The sequence below is a fragment of the Seriola aureovittata genome, chromosome 2 (assembly GCF_021018895.1).
Source record: "Seriola aureovittata isolate HTS-2021-v1 ecotype China chromosome 2, ASM2101889v1, whole genome shotgun sequence".
NCBI lineage: Eukaryota > Metazoa > Chordata > Actinopteri > Carangiformes > Carangidae > Seriola > Seriola aureovittata.
The window spans coordinates 4721985-4734241 of NC_079365.1; the positions used below are offsets into that span (position 1 = coordinate 4721985).

A 12257-nucleotide genomic window follows, 5' to 3' on the forward strand; every position below is an offset into this window, starting at 1 on the left:
GTTCAATGGGGCTGATGTGTTTCTAAACTGACATGGTTACTATATGTGTTCAGCTTGTGTTGTGTAAACTGACCTGAATTTGTTAACCTCCTAAGACCCGAGCTCTATACTTTGCTATATAGGCTGATTGGGACCTGAGAAAAATGATGTCCACATATGAGGACATTAGTTTTAAATTTCGATTACTGAGTGGCAGTATAATATCCTCATATGTGGTCACCAGGCCTTTGTTGAGAAAAAGTTAGTATTGTGGTCTAGAGAACCCAAAATGTGAGGTCCACATATGTGGACGCCAGGTCCTAGGAGGTTAAATTTCAAATGGTGTTCAATAAATGAAAATCAATAGTTACAAAAAACCTTGCTTCATTTGTAAATTTGTTGAATTTTTTCCAATCATATCTTGATTGTTATTGATTTTCTTTTTTTATTACATTTTATTAAAAAACAAACAAAATCGAGTAGCACTTTAATTTGTAAGTGTGATCTAAGAAAGGTAAAGGGCAAATATTAACCATAAAAGTAAATGCTGTTTACTGTATATTGCTTGTAATTGAGATGAAGTAAACATCTGTTAAGTATTTTAATAGAAAATTGTTTGATTGTGTTGAATTAAACCCCAACAAATGCAGCGGGTCCACCAGACCCGCCAACACTGGCTGAGTAACAAAAATATGAACATCACACAAGGGTTAAAAATGTTTTTAGATAACGATGGAGATTCGCATACTACCATGTATAGAAAACCAACTGACCACGACACCATTCTCAGGGCAGTTTCCATCCTCCATGGCTGATAGATAAGATTCCCTTTACTCAGTTTCAGAGACTTAAATTTGTCACTCAGAGGAAGATTTTGAAAAAAATGCTCAAGACATGAGCCACAGCTCTGAGAGGAGAGCATATAAATGAACCGTTATATCTACAGCTTACAATGAAGCTAAATATCTCCCGAGAGAACAGTTATTGGTGACAGAACAGAAAACAGAACCGAGTTCAAATAGATAATTAAAGGAAACTGGGATATTTTGAATTAATTTTTTCCAATTCAAAGTTGCTTTAATGACATGAATACACAATTTCCAAAAATAGTAAATACACATTCAACAAACACAACCAAGATAGATTTATATGTATACATTAATTATATACAGGTGTTTACAGCATATAGTTTGTGTGTGTGTGTGTGTGTGTGTGTATGTGTGTGTGTGTGTGTGTGTGTGTGTGTGTGTGTGTGTGTGCGTCACTCACTCTACCTCAGGTTGCAGCATGTTGAGGTATATTGGGCAGCAAGATCTGCCCTGTCTCCTTTTCTCCTCTTCTCCTTTATTCTTAATTTTGAGAAGTCATTTAGTTCATTGAAATTTGGGATGACCGAACTGAATTGGTCAAAGTTAATGTTTTTTACACACAAACACTCACACACACACACACACACACACACACACACACACACACACACACAGACACACACACACACACACACACACACACACACACACACACACACACACACACAACACACACACACACACAGACACACACACACACACACACACACACAGCATGCCATCTTTTCGTTATGGCTGTTGTCCTGTTGTCACAGAGGTCAAGCCTTATTGTTTGTCACAATTCATGAATTATAGGACACCACAAAATACCTTCACCTGACGATGTGGTCGTCCACAGTGATGGAATTCTGACTGTGTGTGTGTGTGTGTGTGTGTGTGTGTGTGTGTGTTTGTGTGTGTGTGTGTGTGTGTGTGTGTGTTTGTGTGTGTGTGAGTGTGTGCGGTGTGTGTGTGTGTTACCCAATATAGTTTACCTTCCCATGGCTGGGGACAAGCAGTTCTTCAGGGTCTAATGTGTCCATGTAAAATCCTGCCTGACTGTTTCACCCACACTCGTGTTCACCCGACACTGTTAAAGGATCTCCCTGTTTGTGTCTTCATGAATTTCATGAATTTCATGAATAACTATTATAATCTGTGATGGAATGGAGTCTTGCCTCAGTCTTCCAGTTTCTACATGCTCCGAACTACTGACAGCATTTCAGGAATTTTGGACTGAGTTCATTCTACCTGCATTTTTCCATTCCTTCCCAACTCTCTGTCGTCTTTAACTCCTTCCCTCCTTCCTCTGCTTCACGACTGGATTTAAATGTAGAAAAGCTGAAAGATTTTGTGACTGCTGGGTGTGTGAAGTCTCTGCCTTGTTGTGACTGACAATGTACTGCTCTGTGTTTGTTCTGTAAGCTAACTTTCACACTGATTTGCAGATAACAGAGGTTTGGTTCTCAGTAACTGACACCCTGCAGGAGAAAATCACCCACAAACACACACACACACACACACACACACACACACACACACACACACACACACACACAGATGGAAATCCCTCTGATGTCACACACTTTCTGTCTCTCTAACATTTCACTTCCTTCCAGGGAAGCCACTCCAGCAGGTACTCCACCATAAAAAAACACACACATACACACACACACACACACACACACACATACACACACACACACACACACACACACACACAAACACACAATGTTTCTTACAATGCAGTGATTAATATCCTGGGCAACCTCAGGGAAACGACCACGCAGAACTTTAAGGAGGTACTCCCTAACAGAAGAGATAACAGCAGTGTGTGTGTGTGTGTGCGTGTGTGTGTGTGTGTGTGTGTGTGTGTGTGTGTGTAATGGACATGCCCTGCAAAGTCTTACACTTTTTAATTCATTGCTTAAACATACTCTCTCACACACACATACTCACACTTTCCAAAAACTTTCTGAACCCCCGACAGATGCAGACTGACTGATTTCCACCCAGATAGTGTTGACTGTTTTACAGTATGCACTAAACTGTAATAGTTTCCCATAGAAGCCAGTGTGTATGTGTGTGTGTGTGTGTGTGTGTGTGTGTGTGTGTTGTGTGTGTGTGTTATCATTGTGCTGGGTGGCTCTGGGTGTTGCCTCCGAACCACTGTGAGGCTATTTATGCAGCCTGTCAGTCTCATTCCCAAGCTCTGAGCACAGGCTGCTTATTGAATTGTTGTGAATTTGTGTGTCGGTGAGGATGCAGGCAGTGTGTGTGTGTGTGTGTGTGTGTCATTGATTTTATAGGTGTGTGGTATAGCAATGCATGCCATATGGTTGCAACTAATATGTGTTTTTTCATTGTCAATTAACCTGATAATCATTTTCTAAATTAATCAATAATCACTTGATCTATTTATTTTATGTCAGAAATTGTGAAAAAAGATAATCATACTCCAATCTGTGGAATAATGTGGGGGGATGTATAATGTTTCCTGTAGTTAGTAAGTGAACTATGGGCTACATCATGAGCCCATTTTATATTTGTTTGTATGTTGGAAGCATTAGCGGTACGCCGAATTAGCTATTAGCAGTTGTTGTTTGTAATGCACCCATGGGTGTAAATACAACTGTCCCTGGATTTCTCTGATACCGAACAAAACTTTAAAATGTGATGATTCTCAGGCAGATTCTGCACTTATAAGGAGTGACTTTTCTATGATTTTGAAATCAACAATAGATGTATATTTTCAAGAGGGATTCTGAGAAAACAAGTTCCTTGAAAAGTGTATGTCACGCTGTATCTAAAAAACATGTGTATCATGTCTGTGTGTTCAGATCTGACTCCAGGAAGAAGTGTGATCTTTGATGCAAATAAATCCCTTGATTGCCTCCACAGCGTCACGGCCACTGCTGCTGCTGCATCTGCTGACCGTGTAGATAAATGCACCACATCAGATTCAAAAACCACAATTACCAACTTCCTGTCGCACCTGTCCCTGTCATCTCACACAGTGTCTTTGCCTAATGTCCCCCTCACTCCCCCTCTGTGGAGGTGTGCCTCGCAGTTTGAAAACCTCAGGATTAATCTCTTTAGGAACAGATCCGAAACAGTCGAGAAAAAAAAAGATTAAAGTGTTCGTTTTTATCCACTAAAAATGGTCGCAAATCCTGAACATGATCCCAGATTTTATAAAGAGGAGAGATCTACATTCTCTTTACATATTACTGAGGTAATGACAAACATATTAATCTGACAGACAGGATGTGTGTGATCACTGTTTGCTTTATAATGTGTGAGGACAGTGAAATTCTCAGACACGGGCCTGTCTGCTTATGGGAAAGTTCAGGGAAAAGTCTTCGAGCTATGTCCCCACCCCACCCCACCCCAACCCCCACCCACCCCACCACACCCCCCAAGCTACAACTGTGTGATGTGAAGATTTAAAAGTGATGCCAGGGTATCCATGGCAACAGAGGGCCAACAAAAGAGGGTGATAAAGAAAGGAACCAGGGTGACGTAACTGATGTAACTGTCAATAATGACATGTCATGTCATCGGCTTGGTGAAGTAGCAGTGATCACACAATAATAAAACCACACACATACACACTCGTTCTTTTATATATGAGAACTTGAGTGCTTAAAACTTAAGCTCTGCTTTAAATCTATATGTGTCTATTACATGAGCTAATCACATGGGCTATTTGTCTGCGACTTTATGTTTGTTTTAATGTGTCTGCCTTGCCGAGAACCGAGAAAAGGAGTTTTAAAAGGAGAGGCCTCACCTACTTAGATAAAGGTCACTGACATGATTAAGTCAAATTCAAACAGTGAGGTTTTTGTTCCATAACAGATTATGGGCTGGAAAATGAGCTCTGAAAGCCAGAAATCTCAGCATCTGGCAGAGAAATAGAGTCAGTGGTACTGATCTTGTACCTAATCAATCCCCTACAGATACATTATAGTCACTTAGTGGTATAAACTCTCTAAAACTCATATGAGTTGTATCTTTTTTTTTTTGCTTCATTTGACTGTGGAAAGTGGCTGGAAGCATGGAGAGGAAGAGAGAAGAGCGACTGAATGCAAATAGGACAGAATGAATGGGAGACACTGCAGTTACATGGTGGCCGCTGTTTCACCTGGATACGTTTGGTGATATATATATTCTATATTTTAAAGCCCATGAATAGACCAACAATGAAACACAGCAATTCATGTGTTATTGTCTAAAAATGAGCCACAGTGTAACAGTGGGTGACATGTTCCTTTGATGACGATAATTATCGATAGTGTAGTTTATTTTGAATCAACCCCACGTACACCACCCTGCTGTGGGAAATACTCACTAGAGCACCAAGTGCGTATTAATCCACAGCTGAAAATAGTCCCTTACAAATGCACTACGCGCTGACTCCTGTTATAGAGTAACATTTGCTAAAAATGACTGTGCGCATTTGTTTTTAGAAATAATTATTTAGCCATTTTTAAAATGTAGCCTACGTAAGCTTAATGTGTTTCTCATTTTTGCTCTTTTCATGAGTTTAACAATATCAAAACTAAGGAGTGTTGCCAGCTGAATCAGTTGTTCTTCAGTTTAAAATAGTGTTAGAATCTAAGTGTTCTCTAAATAAAATGTTATCAATCAGTTACAATGGGTTGTATCTGTTGCATAGCTACCTGAACCTGAACCATCTGACAGAGCTGCTGCTAACTTGCTCATACAGTGTGACTCATTCAGAACTGTCTTCGGGCGAGATACCTAACCCCGACTTGTCCCTTATGTATTACCGGTGTGTGGATGTGAGTGTATGGTAGAAGAGCGCTATATGAGCGGTAAAAAGTGCTGTATGAATGTGTGTGTGTGTGTGTGTGTGTGTGAATGGGTGAATGAGGCTTCCATTGTAAAAGCGCTTCGAGTGGTCGATAAGATTAGAAAAGTGCTGTATGAGTGCAGTCCATTTACCATCAAAAATTATGTTAAAAAGTTAGATGATGTTAAATCACATTCATGGAAAACACAGTACACTTAAAATGAAATGTTATGTCCATAAAGTTGGACTAAATGACTCAATACCGCTGGTTGAGTTAGTATAAACAGATATTTCCCTCTTATTCCAAACAACATTTATACTACTCTGAAAAACACATTTCTCCATTTGAATGTGAATTAAAATAAAACTAATTCATAGATACTTTAACAAAGGACTGGCTGTTGTGTTTAATATATTGCTAATATATTGCTGTTTTTATATTGCAACATGAATGTGACCATGGTCAGGTCATAGGGTAGTAAGGCCTGTGTATAAGTTTTACCTCCCATGAACTCAACTTCTCCTGGAGTTGTCCTGGTACCTCTGGAAACCGTAATGTAATCTTTGTGATTATCTTTAGCGAGGAGGCTAATATCTCCAGTCTGGGTGAGAGCTGTACTCCTGCTAATAAGGTTGAGTGAGAGCAGTGTTTAAACAGTGGGAGAGTGATCGCTCTCTGGCACTGCTCCCCATGATTTATGACCTCCTTAATGAGTCTCTCTCCCCTATGTGTGTGTGTGTGTGTGTGTGTGTGTGTCTTAGCTTATCACCAGCATATATGTGATTTCGCTCAAGTACCTCCTTGAGTTTCACCTCTTTCCTCTGGCTGACACTTGCAGGAACACTTGAGGGACTGATTCACTTTGAGCTCCCAGAGCCTAAATACTACAGTAGGTGATATTTTCAGACAAACACGGGCAAAAAAATATTTCATGGAGTGACGGTGCATTCCATCAAAGGTGAAAGTGCAAGACGCAGTATGGATAGAAAAAGAATTTCTGACAGGGCAAGAGTCACATTTTGAGAAATCATAATTGCATCTAGAGTAAGCGTTGCAGTTGAAGTGAATGACGCAAAGCAACTCCAGGGTTTCAGCATCAACAGAAAAACAGTGTTCGACTGGTGGAGAATTTGGGAACAAGACAGATGGACAGACGGACAAGCAGAGTAATGAGACAGAACAAGGTGAGGGGAACAGCTGAGCCGGGCAGCGTCAAAGAGCGAGAATCCAACACCCACAGATTGAGGAGAAATCAAAATAAAGTCTAAATTAAGACTTGGAGCAGCATGTGTGTGTGTGTGTGTGTGTGCGTGTGCATGTGTGTGTGCACGCGTGTGTGTGTGTGTGTGTCTGATGGTGGAGTATAGGGCTGTTTGGCTTGGCTGCAGCCACTCTGTACAGCACGGCAGCCAAGCAACACGGCAAGGCCGACCTCGCAACCACACAGGCTGAATGTGCAGCGGCTGACTCTTCATGCCCTGCTGCTGAGTGGCCCCTAAAACCTCCCAGAGCCTGAAGCTGCGACCTGGCTTACCCCGCACTCTTTGCCCTCTCTTTTGCATAATCTTTTTCCCTCTTGTCAAAAAAAAAAAGGGCTTGCGTTCGTAGCGCCGGATTCGTCAATCCGCTGCATCTCTTTATTTCACCATAATTACACGGCAATGAGGGAATTAGATGATGGACTGTGACAAATGGAAACGTTTTCCATGCGGTAGGGTTTGCCGCTGTCTCTCTTCTGATGTTGCTCGGGAAGTGCAGATTTCTTTAAAAAAGCACGGCGTGATAGGCTTTTTCTCAGACTGATGCTGTGCTCTGTGCAGTGGGAATGAAAACAGCTTGTGTTGCTACCTGAGAAGCCTCACTGTTGTTATCAGTGGTTTGGCACAAAGCCCTGTTGTGCTCAGGATTCGCTTTTGAATGCACTACGCCATCTAGCCTCGTGCACTGGAGCTGCAACCAGGGGTCAATAAACCATGTGTGGTATGGGCATAATGTGAGTATATGTAAGCATCAGGTTTTCCGAGTTAGACACCAGCCCTGCAAAAACCTGTGCACAGTATTTCTACCCCCCCGACCCCCCCGACCCCCCCACCCCAATTTTTTTTTATTATTTCATCCCCTCATCAGCTTGATTTATAGAGCGGCTGTGCTCATGTAGAGATGGATCTGTTTGAAGAGAAATCTAAGGTATGCAGCACAAGTCCTCTGTCATAAATTCTCCATGTGGCTTGGTGAGCTTCAGGACCTCACACTAAGGAGGGTGAGAAGCAGGGAGAGAGAGAGAGAGAGAGAGAGAGAGAGAGAGAGACCTGGATATCCCTGAAATAGATGCCATGTATTTTGCCAAGCCATAATCTAGAGATAAATTATTTGAACAAAATGGAAACACAGCTTTTTGGTTGCTGTGGGGGGAGCTAGAAAATGTCTATTGGTGCAGTGTAATTGTTGATATTGAGCTAACACAGTCATGCTTTCCACATTGTACTCCAATGAACTGGCACCCACAAATCAAAATAAGCCTCAACCAGTTTTCAAGATATACATGTTTACTCAAGATTTAGAATAACAAAAGCAATCCAGTCATTCGTCTTTCATTTGTTTCAGAGGGGAACAAAGTAGCAATAAATTCATTCTTTAATGTTGCTTCTTGTTACAATGATGCAGCCATGTATAATATCCCAATAGCATGTTATACTGAGTGTGAGAGCTGCTTTTCTTCTTTCCATTCCTTATCTCATCTACGTTTATTGGGACCGACAGACATAAAAAAAAAAATAACTCCCTGAGAATCTCCACATACATGACGGCTCTATATTTGTTTTGAATATTATTTATAATATTAGATTAGATTATTGCAATGAGATTTTTACTGGTCTTCTGAAGACGTCAGTTTATTCAGAACTGTGCTGCTAGACTTTTATCTAAAACAAGGAAGGGAACCATGTTACCCAAGCTTCAGCTACACTTCACTGGCTCTGTGAATTTATTTAGACAGCTGAAAATTTAGTTTTTTTAATTTAATTTGGCTTTTAATTAATTCTCTTATATCTTATTATTCTTTGTGCTTTCTGTGTTTATTTTCATTTACATACTTTATCATCTACTGTCTTTTTTAACGTCTAATTTCATTGTTCGCCCTTTTTTGTAATGTACTTTTTCATTTTTATTTTTATTCTAAAGTACTTGAGCTACATCTCTTTTATGAAAAGTGCTGTGTAAATAAAATCTATTAAGATAAGAATAGATGAGATAGTCCCTTATCAGTGTTACAGCAACAAAGTGGACAGTACAAAGGAAATGCACAACAATATCAATTACTTAAAATATTAAAATAATAAATATAGTATTGCAATATAGTATGGACATTATTATTATTATTGTTATTATAACACACAGGTGAAAATGTGACAAAAAACAATCAGTTAGGTAAAGGTTTCTGTGTAGAACAAGTTTTTCCACTTATACCTTGTGTTGCACAGTTTAGTTTTCTTTTTCATTTTTCTCTCCTTTTTTTCTCTCACAAAAGGTGGATATTTAACATAATGATTAAAGAACTGAAAATCCGTTTCTAGGTTCTCTTATTTCTCTTTGTGTTACTCTGATTAGCTAGTTTGGCCCTGTCTAACACCTGAAAGCTTACAGAAATAGAAAGTGGACATTTAGCAGTTACTGATATTAAAAAAAAAAAAAAGACGCTAACTTTTTCAATATTTCTCTGATAAACTCTCTCTTTGGTTGAGTGTACAGACACATGCACATTCATAACACTAGCAAGAAATTGTTAGTTTGGCTAAAATTAATTCATGATATAATAATATATAATTAAAGTAATTGAAAAAACTAATTAATAAACATTAGCCAAACTAACAGCTTATTAAATCTAAATGAAAAGCCTGCATTGATCTTGGATTTGATTTTATGGTGGACAATTATAAAGTAAATTGTGTGTTCATGTTTACACTCGATGGCTCATTGACGTAGACAGACTTTACCTTTACACTGAGCCAGGCTAGCTATTGCCCCGTATGCCATGTGTGCACTAAGCTGACTGGCTGCTCACGTTAGCTTATCTTTACCGTACAGCCCTGCGAGTGATTTTCTATCTTCTCATATAACTCTTGGCTAGAAAGTGAATGAGAATGTTTTCCAAAAAGTCAAACTATAACTTAGAACATTGCTAGATGTTTAAAATGCCATTGTGGCGACTTGTTGTCTTGTTCTGTGACTAACACAGACTGTTGGTATCAGATGGTGGTTAGAGTGTTTTCCCAGCAGTACGTCCCAGATTCCCAGCATCTGACCCTGACCCAGGGGAGCCTTTGGCAACCTAAACAAACGGTTACTACCCACTTAGACTTAAACCCTGTCTGACTTCTCCCTTTCTCGCTGTAACACTGTGTTCTTCTGGGTTTTTTCCTCTCGCTTCCATCTCTCTTAACTGTTTTCCTCCTCTTCTTATCAGCCGCCACCTTCATTGCCTCGTTCTAAAATAAACTAACTAACCCCCCTTGTGAAACTCAATACTTGACAGCACAACACCAATAGAAGTACACCTCATAAAAGGCATGGGGGGGTTTGTGCACTTCAAACAGAGGCAGGGATTAAAAGGCCATGTCTGTTTACTTACAACCCTCTCTGCAGCTCTTTAGATTCCCACCACTTCCTAATTCAATTACACAGGCAAGCTGAAGACGAGGCTGAATCTTCAAGAAACACTCTGATGTGGAATTTCCCTCCGTCCTACTGACTCGCGTTACAGGGTCTTTGGTGGTTTTGTGGGAATCATGAAAGTCTGTGATGGAAAAATTTGGCCTAGGTGTGTTTGTCAGCTCAATTCTGGATGTTTTACGTGCATAAATTTAGCTAATAACTAGAATAACAGTGATGAAATCGTTATCTGATTCATGATGGGTTGTGTGTTTGCTCCTCCTAGCACCTGGTGTCTGGTCGATCTGTCCAAGGAATAACAATCTGGTACAGAGGAAGTGATTTGTTCTACATTCCTTGTTTACATTGGAAAGACAGGGGAAAGAACTGGACACTTCATGAGAAATGACAGCCGCCATAACTGAGCAGACAGGAGAAAGACCACCACCTACTGAACAAGTTGGAAACAGAAAATCCATGGGAAAGACGTCACTGTAAATGGCTGGAATCGTCCAAATCCGGACACGGACAATTGACGCGTGGTCACACGTTCGTCGGTACGGTTATAAATATTGGGCTGCACGCAGTGTGCAGACATTCGCAGTCAGGTGATGAAATTTACGTCCCGCAGAGCCTCACAGCCACGTGGACCAAAAAGTGTGAATTGGGCTGATGCCACGTTCACGTCATATGGGATATGAAAGATTCCTGTGATTTGTAAACATTTGGAGAACTCAAGACAGATTGCAGAGTTGGTCTTGTGTAAATTAAATTAAATTACCATGAATGACGGACTTTGGCTAATGTGATCATTCACGTTTGCCCCCATTTACATTTCACTTTGTGTCCTTGGCAGACTGGAGAGTGGTCTGAAGTCAAAAAATCCAAGTGTTAATGCAACAAAGAAGCATTAAAGACGGCCTGAAATCCGTCTCTCCCAGACGCAGACATAATCTTTACTCCTCCAATAGTGGATCATTCATCATCATCACTCATTGTCTGGTTTTCTTAATATTTCCATGGTCTGTCTCTTCTGTCCTTGCAATAAGGGGAGCTAATATGACACAAGAATTTCATTGAAATTAGCTGTTGTTCTTTGTCTCAGTAAAGCAATAAGGAAAAATGACTGAATGCGATTTCTACACTTACAATCAAATACAAGCAGAATGATCTGTGTGGGTATGGCAGCAGGATCAAAGCAATTAAGACGATCATAGTATCAGTAGTTATTAGCTGCTTAGCTAAACTGTTATTGCCGTAAATCAACTGCTAAAGTGGAGAGGCTTCTTCTTCTGGTGTTTTTGGCGGTTACCAAACAGCTTTAGGTGCATCATCACCTCCTCCTGACAGAAGGAGAGTCGAACCAAAATGGATTCCATTCAGATTTACAATGTGGTCAACAAACATGCATATAACTGTGGTGAGAGTGTCTTAAAGCTCATCTGAATTTCATCCAGCTACAAGATACTTGAAATGACAAGCATATGGGACCTTTGTTTGTATTTTCGGGCACTCCTGTATTATTAATTGTCAACTCGGCTATATTGAGTTTCCAGGTTTTAATTACAGCTCTTGTTGATATGAACTAGTAATTGTGGTAACACCAATATGACATGAGGTTATAGAATGACACATGACCTCAGGGTTTTGCAGTTATTACTCAGTGACTGCTTAACAGCAAAGATGGAGAACGAATACTTGCAGGTTACCACATGAAGTTATCAAACCTTCACTGTATATTAAACATTTTTAGATAAAGACTTGTTCTAAAACTGAACCAACTACAGAGCAGTGGGTCTGCCCTTTCAAGCTGCCCTTTGTTATGCGGCAGCAGGCCCATAGTCAGTGGTGGCATTGGGGGTAGCGTTCACAACCGCGACAGCTGAGAAAACACAGCTCATATGCAGCTCGGTAGGATGCTCGTATGGATGATATTAGCATAGCTGCTGTTTACTCTGCACTGCTA

The 12257-nt window shown here is 40.2% G+C and overlaps 1 long non-coding RNA gene across 1 annotated transcript; it reads left to right on the forward strand.

Annotated features, from left to right (window-relative positions):
• The first annotated feature begins 10012 nt into the window (after positions 1 to 10012).
• Positions 10013 to 11085, forward strand: LOC130187590 (uncharacterized). Its single transcript, XR_008830479.1, has 2 exons — positions 10013 to 10460; positions 10578 to 11085. It is a non-coding gene; the product is annotated as an uncharacterized LOC130187590 (long non-coding RNA).
• The last annotated feature ends 1172 nt before the right edge of the window (positions 11086 to 12257 follow it).